The sequence below is a fragment of the Eumetopias jubatus genome, unplaced genomic scaffold, assembly GCF_037043125.1.
Source record: "Eumetopias jubatus isolate StellerSeaLion01/CBP00866 unplaced genomic scaffold, mEumJub1_p1.0 scaffold_4, whole genome shotgun sequence".
In the NCBI taxonomy this organism is placed as follows: domain Eukaryota; kingdom Metazoa; phylum Chordata; class Mammalia; order Carnivora; family Otariidae; genus Eumetopias; species Eumetopias jubatus.
Genome location: NW_028274810.1, coordinates 89,761,724 through 89,777,522, shown reverse-complemented (window position 1 = coordinate 89,777,522; position 15,799 = coordinate 89,761,724).

The window sequence follows — 15,799 nt, the reverse complement described above, 5'->3', positions numbered from 1 at the left end:
CTGCTCGGTCCCCGGCCCCTCGCGGGGCTCCTCGGCCCCGCCCCCAGCCCGCCCAGCCCCTGAGAGCTCTGTCCTGTCTCTGCACCGACCCGGCCTCCCTGGAAGCTTCTCGGCCGCTTCTCCCTCCTGGCACCTCCACGACCACGCCCCCTTTCATCCCTCTCCTGGGCCTCCCAAGTTTGCTTCCCTCCCACCTCCCGGGTGCCCCACCTCCGCGCCCCTCCTGCACGCGCTTTGTGTTTTCTCTTACGGATTCGTTCCCAGCCCCCGTGACCTCGCCTCTTCAGCCTCACCCGGACTCCGGCCCCCATCTCTCCAGCAAGCCCACCTGGTCTCGGCCCCCCTCTCCGCTCCCAGTTGCACCACTGCCTTGCTCCTCACACCCAGCTCTCGGCCTCCGCTCTGCGCTCGGCCAGAGCCGCCCACGCGCCCCTTTTGGCTTCGGCCCCCTGCGGGGTCTGTGTGGCTCGTTGCCCTTGGGTAGTCGTGTGATCTGGGGGAAAGTACGTTCCTTCTTGGAACCTCAGTGTCCTTCTCTGCAAAGTGAGAAGTCTGCTGCCCACTAAATTGTGATGTTGCCAGGAAAAAAACCTAACACGAGCGTGTAGCGAATAAGCGCTGAGAAGCCCGCTCGCCCTTTGCGGACCCTCTCACCGTGCCCTCATTCCTCTTGGGCTGAGTATGGTGCCTTTCACTCCTCAACCCTGCTCACTGTCCACGGGGCTGAAGACTGCCACTCTTCCCCACTATTAACCCTTGCCTCTTGGGAACCACCTATATATATCTTGGGTGGATGAGGAACGGGGTTCAGGATAGAAATCCATTTAGGTTTTGTTCTGGAGCCTTTTGTCCTATGGAAAGGATTTCTTCAGGTAAAAAAATAAAAATAAAAAGATCAGGGAAGCACTGCAATGAAGAATATTGACTTTGGCATTTGATAGATCTGAGTTCTAATCCTGATGGCTGCTGTTGACCAGCTGTGTGCAGCTGAGTAAATTGCTTGTTTCGCTAAACTTGAATTTTCTTTCTCTCTCTCTCTTTTTTTTTTTTGAGTGGGAGACAGAGGCAGGGGGAGGGGCAGAGGGAGAGAGAGAATCTTAAACACACTCCACGCCCAAAGGGGCTGACCTCACAACCCTGAGATCATGACCTGAGGCAAAATCAAGAGTCCCAGGCTTAACTACCTCCAAACCTAAATTTTCCACTCTTAAAGTGGCCTAACAGTATTTTACTTCATAAGGTGATTGAGAGTATTATATAATTTACATAGGAAAAAAACACTTAAAAAATACACACTAAGATATTGCCTGCTGAGGACATTATGAGTAATTTTTTTCTTTTGGCTAATTTGTATATCCTAATTTCTGTGTAAGGAGCATATACTACTTGTGTAATTGAATTAAAAGTTGAAAGATTGTGTACAGTCTGATGGAGGAGATAGGACAAATAGGCTGTGAAATACAACTCAGTCACCCTTCAACTCACTCCAGTTTGTTTTCAGCAGGAATCCCTCCAGAGTTATTTCAAGGTCAACGAGGATCTCTCTCTTAAAAGGCAACAGGCACTTTTCTTGCTTGACTTCTAGCAGCATTTTGCACTGTTAACCACTCCTTCCTTCTTGAAACACTCTTTCCTTTGAATTCTGAGACAGTTACTTTCCTTGGTGGTCTTCCTCCCTCTCTGGCTGCTCCTCAGGGCCCTTTCTCAGAGGGTCTTCCTCTGCCTGTATCTTAAATGCTGGAACCATTGGGAGCTCTCTGCTAGACCCTTTACTCGTCTCACTCCACCCAGGCTTTCTGGACACTTTCATCCATCCCCACCAGCTTCCTTCACACCATTAATGTTGATGATTTCTGTTTTAGTTTCCTATTGGGGTTGTAACACATTATTGCAAACTTCGTGGCTGCAAACAACACACGTTATTCTCTTACAGTTCTGGAGGTCAGAAGTCTGAAATGAGTTTCACTGCATGGAAATCAAAGTACCAGCAAGGCTGCACTCCCTCTGGAGACAGTAGGTGGGCATCCATTTCCTTACCTTTCCCAGCTTCTAGAATTACATTTCTCACATTCTTTGGCTTATAGTCAATTTCCTCCATCTTCCAGGGCATCTTGCTTCTGTGTCATGTCATACTGCTTTCATTTCTGCAGTCAAATCTCCCTCAGTCTCCATTTTATGAGCACATTTGTGATTACATTTAGGATCCACCCAGATAATCCACGATAATTTCCCTATCTCAGGATCCTTAAATTAATCACATCTGCAAAATTCCTTTTGGTATATGAGGTAATATTTATAGGTTCCAGGGATTAGGACCTTCATATCTTTGGGGACCATCACTGAGGCTACCACATCTTCCAAGGCTCTAGCTCCAGCTCAGACCCTTTTCTAGTTTAAGATCTACGTATCCAAAGGCCCATGGGACGGTTTCAGATGCTTATCTCACAGACAGACCTGTCAAACTCTACATTGTCTAAAACTGAACTCATCATCTTGTACCCCGCCCCCGGCTCTGGCTCCTTCTCTGTCCCTGTCTTGGTGGAAGGCACCGCCATGTACCCCCTCGGGGTCATCCTCTCCATCTCCTTCCACCAACTTCCACTCAATCCTGTCTTAGCACTGTCTCCTAATGTCTCACCAATATGGCCGCTTTCTCCTTCTCCAGGCCAACCCCAGTCCAGGCCAAGCCACCTCTCACCTCCTCACAGGTCTCCCTGCCCCCAATCTTGCATGTCTGAACCGATACTGCCCTGCTTAGAGCTCTCCAATGGTCCGCATTGCTCTCTGGGTGAAAGATGAACTTTTTTTCATGGCTAGCTGGTCCTGCACGATCTTGTTGCTCCTGCCCTTCACAGCCTTATCTCTCACCCCACCCCCCTATTCCTGACATCATCTGAGCCCTCTCACTCTACTGCCCACTGCCTGTAATACCCCCCGACCTCCTTTCAGCTGCCCAAATTCAATGTCACTTGCTTCAGGAAGCCTTTCCCAATGTCCCTCTAGGGATTCCCACAGGACCTGGTATGCCCTGCTACAGCACTTCTCACTGTGCTCTGTAATCACCTGCTTGCTGATCTGGGTATCTGGCCCACATATTTATTTGCTGAGCACTTACTGTGTACCAGTCACAGTGCCAAGGGCTATACAAGCAATAGTTTGCTCAACACCCCCAATAACCCAGTGAAGCAGGTAACATTATTCTTGCCATCTCTGTGTGATAGGTGGGAAAACTAAAGCTTAGAGAGGTTAATTTGTATAAAATCAGAATGAACAAGCAATAGAACCCAGATTCCAAGCCAGGTCTGCATGACTCAGAAGGCTGTTTTTGTTTTGTTTTGTTAATCACCAAGCTATATGCTACCTAACTTGAAAATATTGCCTCTTGCAAATTAACTAGATATAAATGCTCCATATATTCTCTCCTATAATTAAAACATGCCACCCACCAGAGGCAGAATACTGTCGTAATATCTTGCAGGCTAACAAATTCCTTACGATCTTGTAAAGCAACTACTTCAAGGTCAAATCCTTTACCAAATGCTCAAATGAAGAGACACATGCTACTATGGTGGGCCCTTTTCTGAAGCTTAAGTTCTTGTTGTTTGGGTTTTTTTTTTAAGATTATTTATTTATTTATTTGACAGAGAGAGACCCAGCGAGAGAGGGAACACAAGCAGGGGGAGTGGGAGAAGGAGAAGCAGGCTTCCCGCGGAGCAGGGAGCCGGATGCAGGGCTCTATCCCAGGACCCTGGGATCATGACCTGAGCCAAGGGCAGACACTTAACGACTGAGCCACCCAGGCGCCCCTGAAGCTTAAGTTTTATTTCAAGACTTTTGGGAGAAAATTAAATAACAAATGGTAAGTAAATTACAGCATTTTGGGGAAATAAGATAAACCCTGGGCTATATCAGCATAAGTTACAAAATTTGGGGGAATTCTCAGAGAAAATATGTGACTTCAAGGAAATTTCCAGTGGTTTCAAGTTATTTGCCCAGACCACCCTACGAAACCATTCATACTTTACTAGGGCTATTTCAAGGGAAGAGTTTGAGACACACTACTTATACAATAGCTGTTTCTAGGTCCCTGGACCAACCTATACAAATCCGACTCCCGGAAATTTACTTATTCACTCAACAAACATTCACCAGGCAGTTCCAGGCGGATTCCTGAGTGGCAAATGAGCAGTGGAGAAGGTGTGGATACAGAGATTGGCACGATATGGGGAGGTTCTCAAGGACCTTGAACTCAAATAATTGTAAGAAGGAAATTGTAGGTACCCTTGAAGAGGTGCTGTGGAAATGAGGGGTTAGGAGGGGAAAAGAGAGTCCTTTCAGTGTGTGACTCAGGGAAGCTGGGGAGGCTTTAGAGAAGAAAGGACACCTGAACTGAGCCCTGAAGGATTTGAGGGAGCTGGGGACAGAATGAGCCAAGGCAGGGAAGAAAGATGATACAGAAAACCTGCTCCCATCAGCACAGACACAAGTGCTGTAACAACTCTCGTAATAAAGCAGTTTCTCTTCTCACTTCTCCTTCCAGCTACTGCCTCTTTTCTTTGCTCCCCTTTGCAGCTGGAGTCATTGAAAGTCACCGCTGTCTTCGCTCTCTCCAATTCTACTCCTCCAATATTTTTTTCAGTAAAATAACCCTTTTGCTTTTATTGAAGTATTCTGTGAACAACTCAGTTAAACTGAGAATTTCCCTAAGTTTCCAGGCTTGAGGAAATCTCTAAGTAATCGATAGGTGTTTGAAATCCTGTTGTGCCCAAGATTATGTTTATATTGGAGCAAAGTAAAGGAGAAAAATATAAGGATCCCTGTGTTTGATGTACCTAATACAGATGACCTCTTTCAATGTCACCACTTTCTTTCTTTTTTTTTTTTTGTAAGATTTTATTTATTTATTTGAGAGAGAGCGCATGAGCACGAGAGCAGGATGGAGCGGGAGAGAGAATCTGAAGCAGGCTCCCTACTGAGTGCCGAGCCCGACTCGGGGCTTGATCCAACTACTGCGAGATCATGACCTGAGCCAAAATCGAGAGTCAGATGTTCAGCCGACTGAGCCACCCAGGCACCCCAGTGTCCTCGCTTTCTAAATAGAACCTCTTAAGATAGCTTCTCTTCCTTTCTGCTTGCACCCGGTAGTATAAAGTCAGGATAGAGTCAGGAGCAGCTGCCCAGACATCATTCACTGGCATCATTGGATTACTGTGCTTGATTTGGGGTCTCAGGCGTATTGCATCTGTCAAGAGGAGAACCCAGGGTGTGGCTGGGATTAAGTGCTGGGGAGGGTGAAAAACGAGCTCAGAGAGACCTGGAAGCATGATCTGTGGAGCCACCGGGGACAGCAATAGGAGTTCCGGAAAGAGACCTGAACTCCAGTATTTATTCTCTTAAATTCCCTCAAATCAGGCTTTTGTTCCCCCTAGCCACTGCACCTGCTTGCATTCAGGTCACTGGTGCCCACATGTTGCTGAACCCAGTGCTCAGTGCTCACTGAGCTTGGCCTCACCCTGCTTGGCCTCCCTTCCTTGGTCTCCGGGACATCACACTGCCTTGATTTTCTTCCTCCCTCACTGGTGACTTCTTTTTGATCTCCCATGTCAGTTCTTCCTGTTTTTTCTGGTTTCTTAACACCGAGGACCCCGGTACTTGGTCATCTCCTCTTCTATGCATGCTCGGTCCCCTGATGATCTCACCTAGTCCCATTGCTTTAAATACCATTTAGATCCTGATGATTCCCAAACTTATAACTCCAGCCTGGACCTCTCTCCTGAACTTCAGTCTCCTATATCCATCTGCCTGCTCGATGCTCCTGGGAGGCAAATGGGACATCTTGAACTTCACGTGTCCAAAGCTGAACTTTAGATTTCCCTCCCCAAAACTCCTTCCCCACAGTGAGAAGTCTCTTGCATCTACATCCAAAATATATCCCAAATCCACCACTCTTCTTCACCTCACTGCTACCAGACTGATTTAAGCCATATCATCTCCTGCCTGGATTGCTTCAGGAGCCTTCTAATTGGTCTCTTGGCTTCCATCCTTGCTCCACTATAGTCTACTCTCAACAGAGAAGCAAATGATCCTTTAAAATATCATGTCAGGGGGCACCTAGGTGGCTCAGTCATTAAGTGTCTGCCTTCAGCTCAGGTCATGATCCCAGGGTCCTGGGATGAGCCCCGCATCGGGCTCCCTGCTCGGCGGAAGCCTGCTTCTCCCTCTCCCACTCCCCCTGCTTGTGTTCCCTCTCTCGCTGTGTCTTTCTCTGTCAAATAAATAAAAATATTTTTAAAAAATATCATGTCAGATCATGTAATTTCACTCCTTAAAAGCCTGTAATGAGGGGCACCTGGCTGGCTCAGTCAGTTAAACGTCCAACTCTCTTGATTTCGGCTCAGGTCATGATCTGAGTCATGAGATTGAGCCCTGCATCAGGCTCCAAGCTCAGCGGGAAATCTGCTTAAGATTCTCTCTGTCTCTCTCCCTTGCTCTCTTGCTCTCTCTCTCTCTCTCTAAAATAAAGAAATAGGGCGCCTGGGTGGCTCAGATGGTTAAGCGTCTGCTTTCAGCTCAGGTCATGATCCCAGGGTCCTGGGATCGAGTCCCACATCGGTTCTCCCTCTGCTTCTCTCTCTCTCTCCCTCTGTCTCTCATGAATAAATAAATAAAATATTAAAAAATAATAAAGAAATAAATCTAAAAAAAATCTTTAATGCCTCCTCATTTCACTCAGACTAAATGCCAAGTTTCAACATGGCGGGCAAGTCCCTACATAATCTGCCTCCCTCTGCCCTCATCTTCCCTAACTCTTTCCCTTGTTCTCCACCTCTGTTGCAGTCACACTGACTTTCTTCTTTCGTAAATGTACTAGGCACACTCTCGCCACAGGACTTTTGCACTGGCTACTCTCACTGCCTAGAATGCTTTTTTCCACAGACATCCACATGGTCAACTCCTTCACCTTTTTTCCAGTCTTAGCTCAACTGTCACCACCTTAATGATGCTTATCCTGACTGTCTCATTTAAAACTGCAATCACCTATTTCTCCCCATACTCTCCACCAGCCTTACCCTGCTCTATTTTTCCCCCTATTTAACACTTATACCTTTTAACATGCTGCTTTTCTTATTTGTCTATGTTTTATTGTTTGCTCCCTCCATTAGAGTATAAGTTCTGTGAGAGCACGGACTTCTTTGTCCTTATTAGGTGGGAAGCCAGGTTATGTGTCCAGGCTTTGGAGCCAGACTGCCTGGATTTGAATCCTGGCTTTGCTATCTACCTTGAGTAAAGAGCTTAATCTCTGTGGGCCTCAGTTTTCTCATCTGTAAAATGGGGGAACAATGACATTTCCCTCATAATGTTATAGAAATGGGTTAAATGATGTGATGGATACAAAGGATTTAGCGGAGTGCCCGAGTGGCTGAGTCAGTTAAGTATCTGCCTTCAGCTCAGGTCATGATCTCAGGGTCCTGAGATCAAGCCCCGCATTGGACTCCCTGCTCAGCGGGGCGTCTGCTTCTCCCTCTCCCTCTGCCTCTGCCTCTCCCCGTCCCCCCCCCCCAGTTTGTGCTCTCCTCTCGCTTGCTTTCTCTCTCTCTCTCTCAAATAAATAAAATCTTTAACAACAACAACAACAACAAAGGATTTGGCAATAGTGCCTGGCACATAGTATTTCTTAGCTCAGTAAATGTCAGTTATTGTCCCCACATCTGGTCCATAGTAGGCATGCTGTAAATATTTGCTGGATCAGGTGTAATTTTTCCCGTTTTACTGATGCCCAAAGTTACATGACTAGTGAGTGACAGGGACAGAGTTAGAATCCAGGTTTATCTAATGTCAAAATATCTTGCTTCTTCCACTGCTCCATGATCTATCTACCTTCTGGAGATTCAAGGCTGAGCTCCAGGGAGTGGAGAATTCACATTTCATGTCATGGGGTGAGATGAGACCAGAGACTAGAAGAAGTGAAAAATGAGGATTACCAAGGGAAAATGGCTGCAAAGAGGGGATTCTCCCCGCCCTTAAGATCAAGCCCATACTCTTTTGCGAGGCCACAAGCCCCTTCCCATCTAGCCCCATCTGCCTCTCCAATCCTCTGTCTCAGGAGAAGAAAACGGACCTCTGTCCAGTTCCTAAGGCCACCAGACCCCCACCTCTGCTCACACACTGGCTGTTCCTTTTCCCTGCACTATTCATCCTCATGACCCAGATGTAACTGCCTTAGGAAACCTTCCCTTCCTGTGCCCTTCCTGTAGGCCCCCTTGCTTCCCCATCATGTTCCATGTTTCCTTGTTTTTCCCTCGCTCCCTGTGTGTGTACGTGTGTGTAAAGACCCACTCCCACCCTTTGCTAGACTGTGAGCTCCATGATCCTGTGGCTTCAAGCTGTGTAAAATCTATCCTACCCAAAGGGTCCCACAAGAAACTGGCCAATACTCAAAAACCAAGAGCAGCTACTCTCCAGGGCCAAATGGTCTTCATTTGCATATCCTCAGTTCAAGCCGCCAGTAGAGACTAATCTTAGAATCTCAACTCTTAAATTCCCTTGAGAGAGAGTTGGGTAGCCACAGTCTGGATCAGAAACTCACAAGGCTCCATGTTGTAGGACTCTAGGATTGTGAATTGTGGTCTACGTCATGGTGCCCCTTAGAGTCGGGCAGTGCACAACCTGCACAGCTGGGAAGCTGGACCAAGTAGCCCTGGGTGCCCACCAGTGTGAACCAGGCTCTCCGTGAGCTGTGGAAGCCCACCAACACACACAGTCCAAGGATAGCTGCAGGGACCCATCCCTGTGCACCCAGAGGCAATTTTCAGAGAAGGGTATGGACGGATCAGATATACAAAGGTCTATATAGTTATCATCAGAGTCCCAAAGGGTCTACAAACCCACAGAAGGTTGAAAACTCCTGAAGAGATATTCTGTGAACATGTAAAAATACTCATATTAAAAGGGTGTATGTGTGAATCCATCTGCACAGCTGATCACCCCCACTATTCCTGAGAAGGGGAGTTGGGATGGGGTGGGTCTCCCATGGCATGAAATGATAATGCAAATAATGATAACAGTTATAGACTTGCTTTGTGTAGGTAATGTGTAAGTCCATTACATACATGCAATAGCCCATAGAACAGTCTCGAAGGTAGATACTATTATCATCCCCATTTTATAGAGTAGGAAACTGAGGCAGAGAGTAGTAAGGAACTTGCCTGGGACCAAGAAACAAACACAGGCAATCTGGCCATGAACCTGTGCTCAATGCCTGGGCTTCTGTCTCCCCTGGCCTAGTGGAAAGCAGACCCAAGGCAGGGTGGTACCTTGAGAAGCTCAAGTTTGTCTTCACCAACCTCCTCATTGGAGGGGGAGGATGTCCAGGGTCCTCCAACAGTGTGCCGCTGCTCCAGCCAGCAAAGGCCCCCAGCACCTTGGGCTGAAGCTCACCCAGGCAACCTCAAGTAGAAGCTGTCACAGCGGGCTAAAGTCTTCTCAAGCCGAGTGGGGACAAGCTTTGGAGACAGGCCTGGGTCTCAGTATTGGCTGTGCTCCTTATCAGTTCCGGCAAGCCTCAGTTTCCTCACGTGGAACAAGAAGATAATAATGCCCATGTCATGGGGGTATGGTGAGGATTAAAGGGAGCATATTCATAAAGTATACAACACTATAAGCACTTAGAAAATGTCATTTGTCTTCGGTTGAGGAAAAGAAGACTTCTTGCAGTTTTCTGGAGGTCTATCCCATAGCTCTGGAGGGAAGAGGTCTCAAATGGGTCTCACTGGGCTAAAATCAAGGTGTTGGCAAGGTTGTGTTCCTTCTGGAGGCTCTGCCCCTCTGGTACCCTGCCTTTCCAGCTTCTAGAGGCTGCCTGCATTCCTGGCTCACGGCCCCTCCCTCCGTCTCCAACACTAGCAGTGAGCCATCTTGAAATCACTCACTGACTGTGGCTCTGATCTTCTTCCCTCTGTCACTTATAAGGACCCTGTGTTACATGGGCCCATCTGGATAATCCAGAATAATCTCCCCATCTCAAGGTCAGCTGATTATCAGCCTTAATTCCATCTGCAATCTTCATTTCCCCTTGCCGTGTAACATAACGTATTCACAGGCTCTGGGGATTAGAACATGAACATCTTTGGGGCCATTATTTTGCCCACTACAGTGGGTAAGCAAGAAAATGCTGTGACGTTGGGGCGCCTGGGTGGCTCAGTTGTTAAGCAACTGCCTTCAGCTCAGGTCATGACCCCAGGGTCCTGGGATCGAGTCCCACATCAGGCTCCCTGCTCGGCGGGAAACCTGCTTCTCCCTCTCCCACTCCCCCTGCTTGTGTTCTCTCTATCGCTGTGTCTCTCTGTCAAATAAATAAATAAAATCTTAAAAAAAAAAAGAAAATGCTGTGACGTACTAGAACTTTGAGCTGTGAGGGGCGCCTGGGTGGCTCAGTCGGTTAAGTGTCTGCCTTCAGCTCAGGTTGTGATCCCACGGTCCTGGGATCGAGCCCCACATGAGGTTCACTGCTCTGCGGGGAGCCTGCTTCTCCCTCTGCCTTTACCTCTCTCTCTCTCTCTATCTCATAGATAAATAAATAAAATCTTAAAAAAAAAAAAAGAACTTTGAGCTGTGAGCATACCTGTGCTCAAAAATCTACCATGGCTCCCCACTGCCTCTAAGACTAAAGCCAGACCCCTCAGCCTGGTGGGCAAAGCTTTTCATGAACAGGCCTCTGTCCTACTTGTGAACAGGGCACTTCCTGGCCTGCTTGCCTCCACTCTGCCTGAAAGGCTTTTTCTTCCATTTGTGATCTGCCTCTCACTGTGTGACTTCAGAGACCTCCCTTGCCCCCTCTGAGCTGCTTTCTCATCTCTGAGAGAATGAATTCATTCTCCACTCCTCCCCGCCCCCCCGCAATGTTGATGTAGAGAGGACCAGGCTTAGGACAGTGCCAGGCACCTTGCTGGGGCTGAATGAATGGCCTAGAGCTCTCCCTCTGCAAGTGCCCTCACCCTGTGTCTTGACTTCCTAGTGGCTGCTCAATAAAAACTTGTGAATTTGGTTTTAGGGAAAACTACTGGCTTGAATCCTGATGAAAAATGCTGGCAAAATGAGAAGAGCTAAAACAGCCAAGCTGAGTATGTATGGTCAAAGGAATGCTAATTGCCTTCACACCCATGAGCATTTTCCTTCTATGCCTCACGACCACACAGTACAATAACGATCATGTGTATCGTCACAATGGACAGCAGATCAGCTGTTGCAAGTTTATGGTCATTTATCACACACGTTTCCCCAGCACCTCTAAGGAGCCTATGTGGTGTTCACTGGCTTGTCTCAGGGGATGCGCTGCCTGGGCAAGAAGATGCCTGTAGCCAGGACACTGCCTCCAGGCTTCCCACCAGGACTTGTTACCTTAGAACACCAAGCACACACACACACCATGCTTCCTTTGCTGTTCCTGGAGCAAGGAGTCTTCTCACACCTAAGTTTGCAGGACACAAGTCATGTTCTTCATGGGCAAAAAGCTGTGTCTTTGTTTCATGAGCATCTAGCATTGCACACACCAAGGAGACATCCAAGGTCAGAATAGAATCCCCATCATGCCAGGTAGGAGGCTGGGCTACCAGGTGGTTAAGACCAGGAGTCTAGGAGCTTGGCTGACCTGATTCCAGTCCTGTGCCTTCACCAAGCATGGGGTTAGGGTGGAGCAGGTGAGGGGCCTCTCTGGCCTCCGCCTCCTGCCTTGCCCTACTCTCAACCCACCCACCACTTCCGGCTGTGTGACTTCAGGCAAGTAGCTATAAGATTGGGGGGGATTAAATAAGATAAAACCTGCTTCTTAATAGTCTCAGTAAATTGTGATTCTTTTCCTAAATTTGGCATTAGGCAGAATGGCCACCAGAGGGCAGCGGCCCCCATGCTGGGAAAGTAACCTGCCTGGTAATCAGTGATTCCCTTGGAAGGAACACACACACACACACACACACACACACACACACACACACACACACACACACACACACACACACACACACTGTGTGTCACTCGTGGCTGTGGTCAGTTGAGGATCAGCAACACACACACACACACACACACACACACACACACACACACACACTGTGTGTCACTCGTGGCTGTGGTCAGTTGAGGATTGGCATGAGCCTGACACCAGTGAATTGAGATTTACTGGGACACTCTATTCTACTCTCCCAGGATTGATGGAAGGATCAAAAGGCAAAATATATGAATTCACATAACAAAACACCATTGTCACGCTGCTGAGCCCCGTTAGAAACTCTCCTTTCAAACCCCCTGGGAGGTCTGGTCTCCGGGCTGTAATCCAGAACACTTCAGGTACTCCAACACCCCTGTTGCAGACACACACCTGCCAGGCCGTGAGCATCCGTGGAAAGAGGAAGTCAACTCTTTTTTTTTTTTAAGATTTTATTTATTTATTTGACAGAGAGAGACACAGAGAGAGAGGGAACACAAGCGGGGGGGGGCGGGGGGGGGAAGGGACAAGCAGGCTTCCCGCGGAGCAGGGAGCCGGATGCGGGGCTCGATCCCAGGACCCTGGGATCATGACCTGAACCGAAGGCAGACGCTTAACGACTGAGCCACCCAGGCGCCCCAAGATCTCATAGTTTTTTTAAGATTTTTATTTTTAAGTAACATCTACCCCCAACGTGGGGCTTGAACTGACAACCCTGAGATTGAGTGTTGCACGCTCTACCAACTGAGCCAGCAGGCACCCCAGTATCTCATGGCTTTGACTTGCATTTCCCTGATGGGAGGCTAATGTTGCTCCACATCCTTTCATGTGCTTATTGGCCATTTGTATATCTTCTTTGGAGAAATCTTTATTCATATCCTTTGACCACTTTTTATTTGGGTTATTTATATTCTTATTATTGAATGGCCTTTTCATTTACTTGGGTGTTTTTTAATTTCTTCCAACAATGCTTTATAGTTTTCAGAATATAAGTTTTGCACTTCTCTTGTTAACCTTATTCTTAACTATTTTATTATATTTGATGCTACTGTAAATTAAATTTACTTCATTTTTTGCATTGTTCATTGCTAGTGCATAGAAATACAACTGATTGCTGTATGTTGGTTTTGTGTCCTACAACCTTACTAAACTCATTTATTAGTTTTACATTTTTTAATGGATTCCTTAGGATTTTCTATATACAAGATCATGTTACCTGCAAATACAGTTAGTTTTTCTTATTTCCCATCTACATACCTTTTATTTAATTTTCTTGCCTAATTGCCCTGGTAAGAACCTCCAGTACAATGTTGAATAGAAAAGGAGGGAGTAGACATCCTTATCTTGTTTCTGATCTAGGTGCAAAAGCATTCAGTATTTCACAATTAAGCATGATGTTAGTTGAGGGTTTTTCATAGATGCCCTTTATCAAGTTGAGAAAATTCCCTTCTATCCCTAGTTTGTTGAGGTTTTGTAAGTTTTTCATTTTAACTCCAGCATAGTCAGCATATGGTGTTATATTAGTTTCAGGTGTGTGAGGGTTTTTTTTTCTCTTAAATCATGAAGTGGTGTTGAATTTTGTTAAATGTTTTTTTTTCTGCATCTGTTGAGATGATCATGTGGTTTTTATCCTTCATTCTACTGATATAGTACATTACATTAGTTGGTTTTCAGATTTTTTAAAAGATTTTATTTATTTGAGAGAGAGAGAGAGAGAGAGCATGAGCAGGGGGGAGGGACAGAGGGAGAAGCAGGCTCCCCACTGAGCAGGGACACTTACGCTGCTCCATCCCAGGACCCTGGAATCATGACCTGAGCCAAAGGCAGACGCTTAACTGACTGACCCACCCAGGTGTCCCTGATTTTTAGATTTTAGACCAACTTTGCATTTCTGGGATAAATCCCATGGCATATAGTCCTTATATGTTACTGGATTTGGCTTGCTAGTATTTTGTTGAGGATTTTTGCAACTCTATTCAGAAGAGCCAGCTGATGGATATTTAGATGTTTCCAGTTTGGGGCTATTATGAATAATGCTGCCATGAACACTCATGTGCAAGTCTTGTCTTTGCATGGACATGTTTTCATTTCTTTTGAGTAGACACCTACGGGTGGAGTTCCTGGGTCCTATGGTAGTTTTATCTGTTTTAAGATTTGTTAATTTATTTGAAAGACACAGAGAGAGCGAGAGAGAGAGAGCAGGGGGAGGGGCAGAGGGAGGAGAGAATCTCAAGCAGACTCCCTGCTGAGCACAGAGCTGGACATGGGGCTTGATCCCCTGAGATCATGACTTGAACCAAAATCAAGAGTCGGACGCTTAACTGACTGAGCCACCCAGGCGCCCTGGTAGTTTTATCTTTTTTAGGAACTGACAAAATGCTTTCCAAGTGGCGGTAGCCTTTTACATTCCCAGCAGCTACGTGTGAGGGTTACCTGAGAATTCATTTAAACTGTTTCTTTCTCTATAAAGTGGTGGTAATGATAACACTGACTTCATAAAGTCAGGGAGTTTATGATGTGTGACGGCTTTAGCAAGGCACTGGGCCCAGACACCATAAAGCTCAGTACATGACATCTCTTTTATGTTCCCTTGTCTTCACTAATGTCCCAAGCTTCAGACCTGGCTTAACTTACCTGGATGAGATTGTCTTCGTGCTTTCCACGTCAACTGACTTCTTGGTGTCAAGTTCCACACCCTTCTCATTAGTCATAGTCTCCTAATGGTCTAACAGGATCCTCCAACCTAGTCCCCCTCTCCCACTGCCCTCAGGGTTTGTGTCCCAACCTCTTTGGCTCAGGGGGCTTTCCTAGGGCAAGAGCTCCAAACGGGCAGATTTGGGGCAAACAGACAGTGCGCCATGAACCGCTCCTCTCTGCTGAACGACAGGACAGAACATATTCATTGCTCTGCTTGGAAGGGACGTCTCCCGTCCCCCGTATGCCCTAACTCTAGGTGACTCCTGTTTATCCTTTAAGTCATAGTTTGGGCATCACCTCCTCCAGGAAGCCTTCCCTAACAACCACGCTCCCCCTCCCATAATGTACGTTACTGCAACTACCACGTTATTTGTAATTGTGTTCTTATACGTCTATGTCTTATGAACATCCTAAGGATGGGGACTGTTTTTATTTACTTCTATCTCCTCAGTGCCTAACACATAGTAGGTATTCAATAACCCGTAAATAACCATATCTGTGTACAAAATATTAATGGTTACATGTTAGAATCTAAGTAAACTCTATAAAAAAAGGCACTTGAACAGGGTCTTAAGGAATAAGCAGGCACCTACTCCGACGAAATGGAGGGAAGGGCATGCTGGGTGAAGTGAACAGTATGTATAAAGGCCCCACAGAGGAAAAACATATTTTCAGGAACTAAGAAGTCCAGTGTGGCTATGGGTGGTGGGATGGAGTGGCCAGTGAGCCTGGAGAGGTAAGGTAAGGCACTAGTCATGTTGTAAATTGACTTTTATGCCAATTGAAGGGGTCAGAGGGCAGAGAGGAGCCGTCCATTAAACAGGAGAGACATGATCAGAACTGCATTTTTGAAGGAACTCTGGGGTGGTGGGGGTGTACCCAAACTATGAGTACCCAAACTTCAGCTGCAGTAGAATCTCCTGAAGGGCTCGTTAAGCCACAGATTGTGGGTCCCGCCCTGAGTTTCAGAAGGTCTGGGGCAGAGCCTGAGAATATGCATTTCTCACACGTTCCTGGGTAATGCTGGTCTGAGGACCCCACTCTGAGAACCACTGATACAACGGATGCAGTGGAGAAGAATGGGTCGCAAGCTCTCCAAACCGTCTAGCTGAGAGGTGATGGAGA